We start from the raw sequence: 14,229 nt of genomic DNA on the forward strand, positions 1-14,229 counted from the left end.
ATCTAAAGGATGTGGTAAAAGTTGAACTTCAAAAACTTTTAGATGTTAATTTTATCTATCCTATTTCTGATAGTAAATGGGTCTCTCCGCTTGTGGTGGTACCAAAAAAGAATGGAAAATGGAGAATTTGTGTAGATTACAGGGAACTAAATAAAGCAACACAAAAAAATCATTTTCCTCTCCCATTCATAGACCAAGTATTAGATACTTTAGCAGGAAAGAAATTCTTTTCTTTCCTGGATGGCTTCAGTGGATACAATCAGATTCAGATTGCCCCTGAAGATCAGGACAAAACAACTTTTACTTGTCCTTGGGGAACATTTGCCTATCGAGTTCTACCCTTTGGCCTATGTAATGCTCCTGCCACATTCCAAAGCGCTATCCTTAGCATTTTTGAAGATTTAATAAATGATGGACTTGAAGTATATATGGATGACATTACACCATATGGAAATGATTTTGATCCAGCACTAGACACCATAGAAAAAGTCCTACAACGCTGCATTGCTACCAGGCTTTGCTTAAGCCACGAAAAATGCTACATGATGATGACCGAAGGACTTATCCTAGGACACTATGTTTCAGCAGCTGGCATTCAGGTAAACCCAGCTAAAATTCAAATACTTTTACTTATTCCGACTCCTACTACTCAAACAGAGGTACGCAGATTTCTTGGATTTTCTGGTTATTGTAGATGATTTATAGAACATTATTCGCACATTGCTGCACCTTTATATGCACTAACTGGTAATGTTGATTTTCTTTGGACAGAAAAATGTGACCGTGCTTTCGAAGATCTAAAGAAGCTCGTATCTACAGCCCCAGTCCTTCGAGGACCAAACTGGGATTTACCATTCCAGATATCATCGGATGCCTCAGATACAGCCATTGGCACAGTCCTTGGGAAGGAAGAGGATAAAAAACCATATGCTATCTATTACATTAGCAAAAAATTATCCCCTGCTAAATTAAATTACACTGTTACTGAAAAAGAATTCCTAGCTGTGATACATGCTGTCAATAAGTTTAGACATTATATTACAGGCTATCCTGTTATTTTATATACAGATCATTCTGCCATCAAATATTTAGCAAATAAGCCTGTCACAAATGCCAGAGTAACTAGATGACTGATTTTATTGCAGGAATTTGACATCACAATCAAGGATCGGCCTGGAAAAGAAAACCCTGTAGCCGATTTTCTCTCAAGACTACCAAAGCCAATCGATGCAACAACAGTTGAAGATCAATTTCCAGATGAGCACCTGTTTGCTGTTGCTGTTCAAACACCCTGGTATGCTGATTTTGCCAATTACCTTGCAGTAGGTAAACTACCAAAACACTTAACCCCTAATGAGCGCAAGAAGATTGTTCAGAAGAGTGCTCGATTTTCGTGGATTGGGGTCTATTTGTTTCACACAGGGGCATACATGCATATCAGGAGATGTGTTCGAGAAGATGAAATCTTTGACATCCTAAAAGCCTGTCATGATGGACCTTGTGGCAGACACTTCGCTGAGCGTAGAACTGGACATAAAGTATTGCAGACAGGATATTACTGGCCCACGATTTTCAAAGATGCAAAGAAATTTGTCCAAGCCTGTGACAGTTGCCAGCGAGCAGGACGACCTGGTCAAGCTGACGAGATGTCTCTGAAGCCACAATTAGTCATTGAACCATTCGAGCGATGGGCTCTTGATTTCGATGGCCCCATCAACCCATCATCAAATCAGAAAACCTATATCTTGGTGGCAACAGAATATGTCACCAAATGGGTTGAGGCCGAAGCATTGCCAAGAGCCACAGAGGATTCTGTAATACAGTTCCTGTTCCATCTATTTGTACGTTATCGCCTTCCAAGGGAAATAATTACAGATGGAGGACCACAATTTGTTGGAAATAAATTAGCTGCAACACTCAACAATTATCACGTCCAGCATAAAATTACTATTCCATATCACCCACAGGCGAATGGGCAGGTAGAAAGCAGTAATATGATAATATAATCAATCCTAACGAAAACCATTGCGTCACATAGGCATGATTGGGCTGCTAGACTACCTGAAGCACTCTGGGCTTACAGAACAACATGGAGAAGCACCACTGGTTACTCACCTTATCAATTAGTGTTTGGAAAACAGCCTATTTTTCCCATAGAATTTGAAATCCAAATCTTACGAACCACACAGGAAGTTGGCCTAAATCTAAGCGAGGCACAAATCAATTGACTACAGTAGATCAACGAATTGGACGAAATTAGGCTCTCTGCACTACAAAATACAGCACTGATTCAACAACAGCGGGCTAAATGGCATGACGCGCTCATCAAAAACAAAGTCTTCCATGAGGGAGACTGGGCTCTGTTATACGACTCTCGATTTCAAGACTTCCCTGGTAAACTCCAGACTCGTTGGTTGGGACCATATGAAATCAAGAAGGTGCATGACAATGGGACCATCACGTTAATCACCATTGATGGTTCTGGATACGCCTTCAAAGTGAATGGCCACCGAGTTCGTCTCTATCGCAAACCACTTACTCGGGAGTCCTTCTGCCAGCAGCTACGTCGAGACACTGATATGGAGATTTTAGGAGAGGAAGAGAAATCTTCCTCACCTGTAATTCATTAAGGAATTCATTCCTTTTTTTTACAGTCTGTACATAAGTTCTTTTTTTAAGTTGTTCTTGTACATATGTTTGAACTCAATGTTTTTTTGCTTTCTCAAAATTTCGATTTTTGCCGTTCCATTTCTAAAAGAATGGCATTTGCGTGTTTTGTTGTTCCTTTTCAAAAGGCACAGCATTCTGGATTTTCTGCTGTCCCTTTTTAAAAGGAACAACATTCTTGATTTTCTGATTTCTGCTGTTCCTTTTCAAAAGGAACAGCATTTTCGAATTTTTTTTGCTGTTCCTTTTCCAAAGGAACAACATTTTTTTTTATTTATGCTGTTCCTTTTTTTTTCAAAAGGAACGGCTTTGCTTGTTCCGCTGTTCCTTTTCTAAAGGAACAACATTTTGGATTTTTGTTAATCCTTTTTCAATAGGAATCGCACTGCGATGTGTTTGCTGTCCCTTTTCCAAAGGCACAGCATATGTTGATTTTTGATGTTCCTTTTCCAAAGGAACGACATTTTTGCCTCTTTTGTTGTTCCTTTTTCGAAGGAACAGCACGATTGATTGCTGCTGTTCCTTTTTCAAAGGAACAACATTTTTGGTTGTTGTTCTTCCTTTTTCAAAGGAACGGCATTTTGAGTATTTTTTTTCATAGAATTTTTTTATTATTATCTTTGTTGTTCCTTTTTCAAAAGGAACGACTTTTGCATTCTTTGTCTTTTTCCAAGAGGAACACCACTAGCATACTTTTGCTCTCCTTGTGAAACAGCCTTTTGTTGATCTCAATAGAGGATGCTTCTTGCCCATATTCTTTCAAGTCTTTAAGATACAACTATGCACTTATGAAATGAATATAAACATACCGAAATCCACAAATCATATATCTCTATAATAAGGCTCTGCATTGGTAAGAGGACAAAAGGAAGGATATACTTATTTCTTATCTTTTCTTGTCATTGTTTTACTAATTTTTCTCTGATTGGTTATCTTTATCATGCTAATCCCTTTAACCCTCTTTGATTATTATTTAGGAATAAGAGCAAAGGGCTTATATCTTCCTATTGAGATGATAAGACTTCTTCCACCATTCCTACTCTTAAGGAGTGTTGAACCACCCTTTGTGTATAAATAAATAAAAGTACTCTATGAAAAAGAAAAAAATGTGTGAACATGATTTATGAGATGTCAAATGCAGGATAAGGGGTCTCATCAAGAGCCAGCCTACCATGATCATGAGGATGGAAGTGAAGTGGCATTCCCACTATGGCCACCACACCAGGGATATGGTCCAAAAGATATATCAAAAAAAAAAAATTGAACCTTGGAACAGGAGGTCTCATCACGAGCCGGCCTGCCCACATTTCGCTCCTTCCTCGTGAATGGCATTATGGTTAACTGGTCACCAAGCCAGCATAATGGCCTACAATTTGACATAACAACATTCCTAAGTATACACAAAGGATCATGGTTCCAGGGGTGAAAAAACAACTCTGCCAAGGTTATGGACACCTGTCGGCAGCAGAGCACTGTTAATGGTATTGAAGTCACATTAGTTACACCAATGGGTACAATACTAATACTCTTTTGTCTCTTATATCCTAAGGAACTAATCATATATTATTTCCTGATTTATACATCGCATGAACATTTATTACCACCAATCATGGCAAAGGAAGTGACCATGACCACTCGAGATTTGGAAAGTATGACAGACGTCCTATCCCCTAGCCTCATATCATATCACAGCAGCCTCTTACGTAATACGTGATCAACTGTCTGCCTCGATTTCGGTAATTTGTTGTCTTTCTAAACATGGCATAACTTCATACGCTATTCCTTTATGACTCCGTTGCATATCAGGTGCTGCTCCTTTATTTGACGGCTGGGACAGCCTATCACAGTGCGGGGGGGAGGTTAACCTCATTATTCCCTGAACTATGTGTCAGCTCACTATTCGGGAAAGATAGCGTATGACGGTATGGCATGGCTTAACGGCATGACATTTCTATTTTTACGCAAGTTACTGTTCATAATCCATTTCTGTTTCATACTCTGTGTTTTTTTCCGAAGCTTGCAATTAGCACCCTCTTTGTGTTTCAAACAGCACAAGAAGTTGCTGTTCCATTGAGGATCCACAGTGAAACCATGGGAGGAAGGGCAATTCGAAGAGAACCTCAGAAGTTAACAGTCTCCGCTACTGCCCGGGAGATCCTGGAAAGAGCAGGGTGGCTGAATTATCTCAGTCGCCTGCAGGAGTCTAATGAAACAGTAGCGATGGAATTTTTGCAGAACCTGCAGGAGGACCACTCCACAGTAAGGGGGAAGCGGATAGCGGTCACCGATGATATAATTGCAGAAGTCTCGGGACTACCAGCCATCGGACCAGTATGGACACTAAAGAAGGAAAGATTACAGAAGATCATGGAAATTTTCCAGGACGAAGGCCAGAGCTTGACAATTAAGGGGAAGGGAGTTCTACCAGCAACCCTTGGATAACCCTGGATCGAATTAGCAAGAACAGTTTAGAGTTACATTACCTGCGAGGGGAGGAAAGACGTGGTAAAGCCACGACATCTTAAACTCTTAGCCATTTTAAAGCAAAAATGCTCTGTAAATCTACCTGCACTTCTGAATTCATTACTGCATGATGCTGCACGAAGCCTAAAAAAGGCACAGCATGTAGAGTCAGTCGTCAGTCACCATGGATTAATTCGATTAGTAGTTAGTCATAGTCTTACCCAACAACAAATCAGCTGGGATAAACTAATTGCAATGATTGAGGGGGGAGTGACAGCACCATCCCCAAAATGTAAACATTCTACAAGCACACTAGAACGTCCGGAAAAACACAGAGAATTGGTAAAACAAAAACATGTTGCTAGTGCATCTAAACGACCAGAAATACACCAGGAATCGGCAAAGCGTAAGCATGCCACTGATACACCCGAACAGCCAGAGAGGCCCAGAAAATCAACCCGGTTAGCTCGAATAAGAGGAAGCCTGGAAAAGCTCCAGGAAAGCACCAACCAGCCAGTGGTAATTGAGGACGAGAAACCCTCACAACTAGAAGTAGAGATAGAACAATCTGAAAAGGAGGCCGAGCAATCTGAAGAGAGGGCCGAGCAATCCGAAGAGGAAAATGAGGAAGCAGCTGAGCATTCGGAAACAGAAATAGAAGCTGAGCATTCCGAGGCAGAAACTGAGCAATCCAAGCAGGAGGAGGAAATAGGACAGCAGGAAGGTAGCCCACCACAAGACCCAGTGGGAGAAGACGAATTGGCCGTAGTTTTGGCCAATATGGGTGAGTATGGCCAACCTTCCAGTCCAGCAGACCTCCACGACAAACCCCAAGAAGAAAACACATCCGAAAAACCACATGCAGCAGAGGCAGAAGAAGAAAATCTGCCTGTTCATGATGAAGCGGAGATAAGAGATACTGAACGGGAACAATCTGTTCCCAAGTCACCAGAGGAAATTCCGGAGGGAGTAGGAGCAGAACAAGCAGTTGTCCAGGAAGAGACGGAACCAGTTAAGGTTCCTACCCCAGAACAGCCAGAGCAGAACAGCGAGGAAGCACCCCAGGAGAAAGACCCAGAGACTAGTCATGGTCCAGACCACAGTAGACAGCTTGCTATCCCTTCTAATGAAACACTGGAAATTAAGAAATTGCGAAAGGAACAATAGAAATTATTGAATACAATAGCCCAGCTCCGACAGCAAATTAGAATTATGAAAGCAAACCAGAAGGTAAGGAAGACCGCAGGGAAGAAAAAGAGGGCCACTACAGTAAAATCCCGCAAGGAAAAAAGGCGAAGGACCAACGATCGCCCTGCTGTTCCAAACCCTACTGAAGAACAGAATGTTGTTCCAAATGATGCTGAAGGATAGACGACTGTTCCAAATGATGTTGAGGAACAGACTGATTCCATTTGAAAAGGAACAGTAGCAAGCTGATATTCGTGTTAAAAAAGAAAAGGAGAACAAGGAGATCCAGACAGAGGCACCACCCTCAGGGGTAATAAGGGTTCTGAACTCCAAACAACGTAATAAGAAAGTTCAGGTAAAACTCCTAGCCTCCACTGACCTATGGAAAAGAGATCCGAAGACAATGACCTTGTATAAGATGATGAAGCAAGCCCAGCAAGAAGCTGAACAACTTAGAGAGCAAACGGTCCCCCGTGAGAAGTATGAAGAGTTACAGCAGCAACTAAGGAACGTCAATCAATCCGAGAGCCAGGCCTTTGAAGGGTGGCGAAAGGAACAAGAGAAATCTACAAAGGTAACCCATAGGCTAGATATTGTTATCAAGGAGATGGATACCTTGTGTTCTTTATATAATGACGTTTTAGCATGTAGGGCCCCTGCCAAAAACTATGCTTTGTTTTTACTAGAACGATATTTACAATTAAAAATAAAAGTTGTTAAAGCAGGCGCCCCTATACAAATCAACACTGTCAATGACTTTATAGATTGTTGTAAACATTATGGGGTGAAGGTCCAGAGATTGTTGTGTGAATTTTATTTGCATAACCTCGTGCTAGATCAGGAGACTGAATTGAACCCTGGTCCTTTTATTGGGGGCATTCAATTACAAGCATTCATCTCATTCGGGGTTAATCAGATTAAATGGCTCAAAGCATATAACACTTTTCAGAGGCAGGAAAATGACCTAGACTTATGGGTAAGGGCTAAGCCTAGGGACCTAGTGCGGTTATGGAAAGCACATAGAAACCTTATGAGAACTCCGGGTGTCATTGAAACGTTAGGACCTATGCATGAGGCACTCATTCGACAAAGTTTAGAGTATTTTCTTTCCATCAAAGACCTCACCATTGATGCAGCCAAATTACGGTACCGAATCTCTAATCCAAACATCCAGCTCAGGGAACCGTTTAAGTATGAGAATTTTGAATTAGCTACCAACCGTTTGAACCTCTATGGCGAGAGAATTTTGAAAGCAGGGCCATCCTGGTTAGGATATAGATTTCGCAGTCTAATTATTTGGCACCTTGCACCCGGATATCGAAGCCCTGTATGAGATGCCTGAGGGTCAAACAGGTTAGTTCTTTGACTATCTAGTCACTCATCATGGTTGTAGGCCTTCGCATGAGATTCCTTCTCTAGCCTATTCTCTCACTGCCTTGGATGTCAACTACAATGTTTTCATAAGGGCATGAAACAGGGTAAGCAGGGGGGTGTGTGGAGTACCAAAAAGGTATGCTTTTGATGATCATTTCAATAGCTTTTCAGTAGAATTTGTAAACCTTTTTGTATCATGAATCTGGAAAACAATAAAGAATTATAACAAAACATGAGAATTAATATGCAAGACTTAATCACTGATAATTTTTATTCTTCTGTGCAGGAAAGGGTTAAAACAAAGAGTTGGCGTTCCGAAGGAAAAGATAAAGACGAGATAACTGCTGTCCCTTTGAAGGGAAACTGAATGCAAACAAGGCTAAGCAGATCAAAGAAAATCGGCCCGGAAAAGGAGGAGAAGACACCAGCTCGGCGGAGAAGAAAAGAAAAGATTAAGGATTGATAGTTTGGCGAATCCCTCAAGATCTTTGATCCTGAGGGATCGCTGCTTTATTTATCTTGTTACTTAGACATCTCCGCCGTCACCTTTATATAAAGGGACAACACTGTTAACCTGGATAAGATACTTTTATGTAATTTTCTGTAAAAGGTCAACTTTGATCATCGAGTCTTGTTGAGAACTGGTTCATTGTACTTTTGTCTTATGCATTAATATAAACTTGGTGATTATCTTATCTCTACGTCTGGATTAACTCAAAGCGGTGTACCCTTGAGGCTAAGGGCCCGACCCCGGAGGACACTTGCTTTTGTATCACTACGATTTGATTTCTGTGTGGTCTGCTTATCATTGTTATCTGGTAATCTGATATGCTTTATGAATCGCCATTACATGCTCTGTTAAAGATTAATCCATTAAGGTTTTTACAGATAGAATTGTGTATTGACTCTGCATTATATTACTGATCCTTTTAGAGTTGATTGAATGATTATTAGTCTTGGCCGAATATTATTACTGTTTTGTTACAGAGCTCTTGTACTGAACATTTATGTCATAGGTTCATTTGAATTTGTGTTCTTCACGATTGTTGGATTCAGAAATAATGCTGTTCTATTTGGAAACACAGTTGTATTCTTGTTAATTAAGATTGATCAGATTACTGTTCTAGTGTGTTGCGTGTGTATGATCTATTGGTGTTGTTCCATAATTTATTCATAGTTAATGTTGTTCCATTAGTGAGTTCTGCTTGATTCGCCTTAAGAGGGAAAGATTGATATTTGATTGTGAAGAGTGCATTTGGGTTAATAGATTAAGTTTGGTTACGACTCGCGAGACTTAGTTGTTTGATTGTTGTTCCATTTTATTTTTGCTGTTTCATTCCAGATTTGTTGTTCAATTCCTTATTTGTTGTTCCATTTTGCTATTTGCCGTTCCATTTACTTGCATTTGTTAATTTGGTGTGAGAGACGATCTAAGGCTGTCGTGAGCCTCGACATTCACTGCCTCGCTCCCAGACCCGTGATTCATGCTCTAAATTCCTTTCCATCAGTTTCCAAAGGGATGGGCTATTGCTGCCGAACCATTGACTTGTAAGTTGCTTGGTTTTCTGAATGTGTGATTTTCCATGCTTTAATTTCCTTTCCGTCAGTTTCCAAAGGGATGGGTTATCGTCACCGAACCCTTGACTGATCAGTTGCCTAGTTTTAAGAGCGTGTGCTTTAGTCATTTGAAGTAGCTTAGTTATAGACAATCATCCATTTACTCTTGTATTTTTGTAGAACGCTGTACTACTAGCATTACTCTCACAAATAGCCTCGGATTGAGTCACTCTTTGTAATAACCAAGCGCTCCCGTATTGACATATTAATGTGAGATAATTAGAGGTGAAAGAGACCCTTTTTATAGCTCTATAGTTACAACCATTTCCAAACAAGGAACAGGAATATAGGCAGTGGAACAGCTTGCCTTAAGCTTCCTCATCCTTATGTTGCATATTTTGTTCCGAGTCATGTAGTGGTAGGCCATGTGGCAAAATATCTTCTTGTCTCTATTGGCCTTCTCAATCAGCCCCTCAAGGTGTATGTTGACGCTCTCAAGCCATGTTTCCCTATCATTCTTAATTTCTTGCTCAATAGGGGTTAATGGAACATTGGCCTCCTTCATCTTTTGTCTACCTTCTTTTATCATTTGTAGCTCCATGAGGACTTTCTTGTCACTCAATTGTTTGTTTTCTTGCTCTAAATAGTTGATGATCCACTTAGCCCTCTCTAAATTATCTGACAAGGCTTGTATCTCAGCCTCTTGCTCCTTGATGATCATGTCTTTGGTAATATTTGGACCTTGAGTTTCCAAATCAATAATGTCAACTCCATGATGAATGAAATGCTTCTGTGACTCCTCATGTTCAATAAGAGTGAAATCTCCTTCCTGCCCATCACTGAGATCCTTCTTATGCATCTTTTTCTTGCCTTTACCTTTGCCCTTGCTTTGCTGCTCATCCTGTACCTGTTTAGCTGAAGAAGAAGGCAAAGCCCCTTCCACTCCTTGTGGAGATAGCATTTTCCTGTAGCCTGATGATGAAGGCAAGACCCCTTCCACTCCTTGTGGAGATAATACTCACCTAGAAGCTGCAAAAATTTTCCTAGTGCCTCTCTCATATGTCACAAACACCGGTACTCCAACAGTTTTAGTATCTTTGACATTTTCATGTCTTGAAGGTCCACCTTCTTCATGAGGAACTAATGAAAAGATTTGAGGGCCTTTGAAAATCTGATGAGAAATGAAAGACTCCCATGGCATGTTAAGAAGGTTCAACTGATGTAGAACAATTATTTTAATCAAAGAGTAGTGGTAGATGCTAGCTAACTACTGGGGATATGGTTTCTTCTTTACAAAAAGAGCCATCTTCTCAATGTTTTTGAACATGAGGTAAGGGATATTCATCATCCTTACTCTAGTAAAATGCATCAGCAGTCTAATGTGGTAAGCATACAATCGAGAGAACCTCCCTTCACAAGTAAAGTACTTGATGATGATCTTCATCAATGGAGCAAACCTGTCTTCGATGAACTTAAAGGGGAATACTCTCTTGAGTTTGCATTTGTACCTAGTCTTGATGTAAGGCTCATAGTACTCCTTGTCCATATCCTGACCTTTGTTCCACTTTTCACCCACATCTGGAATACCTGTAGCCTTTGAAATAACAACTGGTGACAAAGTGAATGTATCTCCAGCAAGGTTTACTTCATCATTGTCGAAATGTGTCACAAACAACCTTGCTAATTCATGATGAAATTTAACCCTTTACACCATTTCACAAAAACCAAAACATGAATGGTTTTTAAAACAATAAATGGCAAATGGGTAGGCTTGTAGCTCCCTCAAACTAGTAGGCTTATCTCTAATATTTCTTCCTCCTTTATGAAGCTTCCTGTGCTGTATGTTTTTCTCCCTGGAACTGTCACTAAAGGTGTCTTCTTTAAGCTCATATTCACTGTCTCTTTCCGTTGTTTTTATTGTTGTAATCACTTGTGGTGAATGAAGAGATAGGGTGGATGAAAGATGAGTATGAAGAGATTTTATGGATGAGTAAGTGAGAGTAAATGGGAGTGTGAATGAGATTTAGGGAGTAAATAGGGTTTAGGGATGTATGTAGGATAATGTATAGGGTTTGGGAAATTTGTATGTGGGAATGGGATTTGGGGAAAGTATACGAGGGAATGAGGTTTAGAGAATAATAGCAAATGCATGAGATAAGAAAACAGATGAGAAAGTGAGCTTTGTTAATTTTTATGAGACAGTTTGGGTGAATGCTAGGGTTTTGTCTTTATGAGAGACAAAATCACCAAAGACCGATGCAAAAACCCTTTTCAACAAGAATGATTGAGTTACTTACTTGCAAAGAGGTAATTTGGAAGTTTTGAGGTGAATTGGGGCGATTTGGAACGATTTGGAGCTTGGCTGCCAGGTGCACAACGCCTCACCCAGGTGTGTAGCGCGAGTTAGGTGTGTAGCGCCCATTCACTTTTACACTGAGGAAATCTTCCAGGTGCATAACGCCAATTAGGTGTGTAGCGCTGGCCTCTGGTGCATAGTGCCGGTTTGAACTTATCCAAAAATGCAGCACTTGTACACTTTTTCTCAATGACAATTCAAAATCGCCTTTTAGCTCTTGATTTTCAAATCAAACAATGAAATGATCAATAGAGGGATAATCTTTATATAGTTTTTCCACTTTTTTATTTTTGATGTACAAAACCCACTTTGTAATGTTTATTTGCCTTTTTCAATTGCTCTGTTTTTCTGATATTTGACTTTTTGCTTGGATAGGTGAACTGATGCTCAATTTCTTTGACTTTTGCAGTGGCATGTACTTGGAAATATCACCAGGTGACCAAGAGCAACATGGAACCATTTATTACATATAGGACCAATAAAATTACATGAAAGTTACAAATAATATACCAATGCTCTGTGTTCACCTCAAAACTAGTTTTGAGGTGAAAAATTTATTAATCTTACAAATTAAGAGATTAAAACTTTTCTGATCATTATTGTCATCCTCATGTGTTTGCTGACCATTATTAGCAATAGTCACTAAAATTTGACCATGGTAAAACCCTAATACCTAATGAGATTGAAAACCTAAGACCTAAGACCTAATTAATGAAATGAATTGAAAATAAACATGAACCATTGACTAAACAATATGAAAAGAGGTCAGCAGATATGTGTCATGAGGGAAAAAACTGAAATGAATCCTACCATCAATTGATCCATGACCTAATGGAATGCAACTCATCAGAATGGGACACCTAATATGAAATGTAGAAGATTAAATTTTGATCACTGATGGTAGTGTGAAGACACTGACACTAACAGTTTCGACCCATTTTATCACATAATCAGTGGCTACCAGTATGTAGGCATTCTAATTGGATGGCAGATGGAATGGACCCACGAAGTCCAATCCCCAACGCTCAAAGGGCTCTATGACTAATTGGGGCTGCAGAGGCATTTCATCAAATTGGCTGGGTCAGCCCATCCTTTGGCAACTATTGTAGGCCTGGGAATATTTGTTAGCATCCTTAAAAATAGTTGGCCAATAACAACCCATTTGTAATACCTTATGTCCTATCCTTTGATATGTGAAATGTCCCCCACAGGGCTCTTCATGGCAAACCTTTAGAATGTCATGGATCTCATCCTCCCAAATACATCTGCATATACACTTGTCGGCCCTTGTATGAAAAAGATATCCACCTATCCAAGAAAACCGGGCGCTGCACTGAACGATCAATTTTCTTTCTCTTATCATAAAATGTTTAGGTAACTTCCCTACTGCCAGATAATTTTCCACATATGCATACCATGGTGTCTCGACTACCGCAACAAATAGGTGTTCATCCGAAAATTGGTCATCTACCGCGAGTGTATCATTGACCTTCAGGATTCAAGATAGAAAATCAGCAACTGGGTTTTCCTTCCCATGACGATCTTTAATGGTAATGTCGAACTCCTACAAAAGAAATAGCCACTGTGTTACTCAACCATTTGTGATAGGTTTATTAGTTAAATACCGAATTCCAGAGTGATCATTGTGAAAAAATACTTGGTAGCTAGTTATATAATGTCTAAATTTATTTATTGCATAAATAACAGCTAAGAATACTTTTTCTCTCATTGTATAATTAAATTATGAAGAAATGAGATTTTTGCTAATATAATATATAGCGTAAGGCTTCTTGTCCTCCTCCTGGCCGAGGATAGTGCCTATAGCTACATCTGATATGTCCATGGAGATGTGGAAAGGAAGCTCCCAGTTTGGTCCACATAATACTGGTGGTGCTGAGACTAGTTTCTTTAACCTGCAAAAGCTATGTCACACTTGTCAGACCAACTGAAATCAACATTTCCAGTTAGATCATATAAGGGTGCAACAACTTGTGATTTTTTTTAATAAACTTACGATAATAACTTTCATATCCCAAGAAGTTACGTACCTCTGTTTGAGTGCAGGGGGTAGGCAGTAAAAGAATTACCTGCATTTTTCCTAGATCTACCTGTATTCCTACTGTAGAGATATAATGTCCCAGGATCACGCCCTCGGTCATCATCATGTGACACTTGACATTGCTTAAACATAACTTGGTAGCAATGCATCATTCTAAGACCTTTTCTAGCATTTGCAATGCTTGATCGAAGTCATCCCCATATGGAGTAAATTCATCCATATATACCTCAAGTAATCCATTTATTAGATCAGAAAAGATGCTAAGTATAGCTCTCTGAAATGTGGTTGGGGCATTACACAAGCGAAATGGCAATACCTTGTATGCGAATGTGACCCAGGGACAGGTGAAGGTTGTTTTATCCTGGTTTTCAGGGGAAATCTGAATTTGATTGTAGCCACTGAAACTATCTAAAAAGGAGAATAAATGCTTCTCAGCCAACGTATTGAGGACCTGATCAATGAATGGGAGGGGAAAGTGATCTTTTTGTGTTTCCTTGTTTACCTCTCGATAGTATACACAAATACGGCACTTCCCATTTATCTTAGGGATGACCACCAATAGAGA

The sequence above is a fragment of the Pinus tabuliformis genome, chromosome 7, assembly GCF_031772625.1.
Source record: "Pinus tabuliformis cultivar Carrire ecotype Pingquan chromosome 7, CPIR1, whole genome shotgun sequence".
NCBI classification, from domain to species: Eukaryota; Viridiplantae; Streptophyta; class Pinopsida; order Pinales; family Pinaceae; genus Pinus; species Pinus tabuliformis.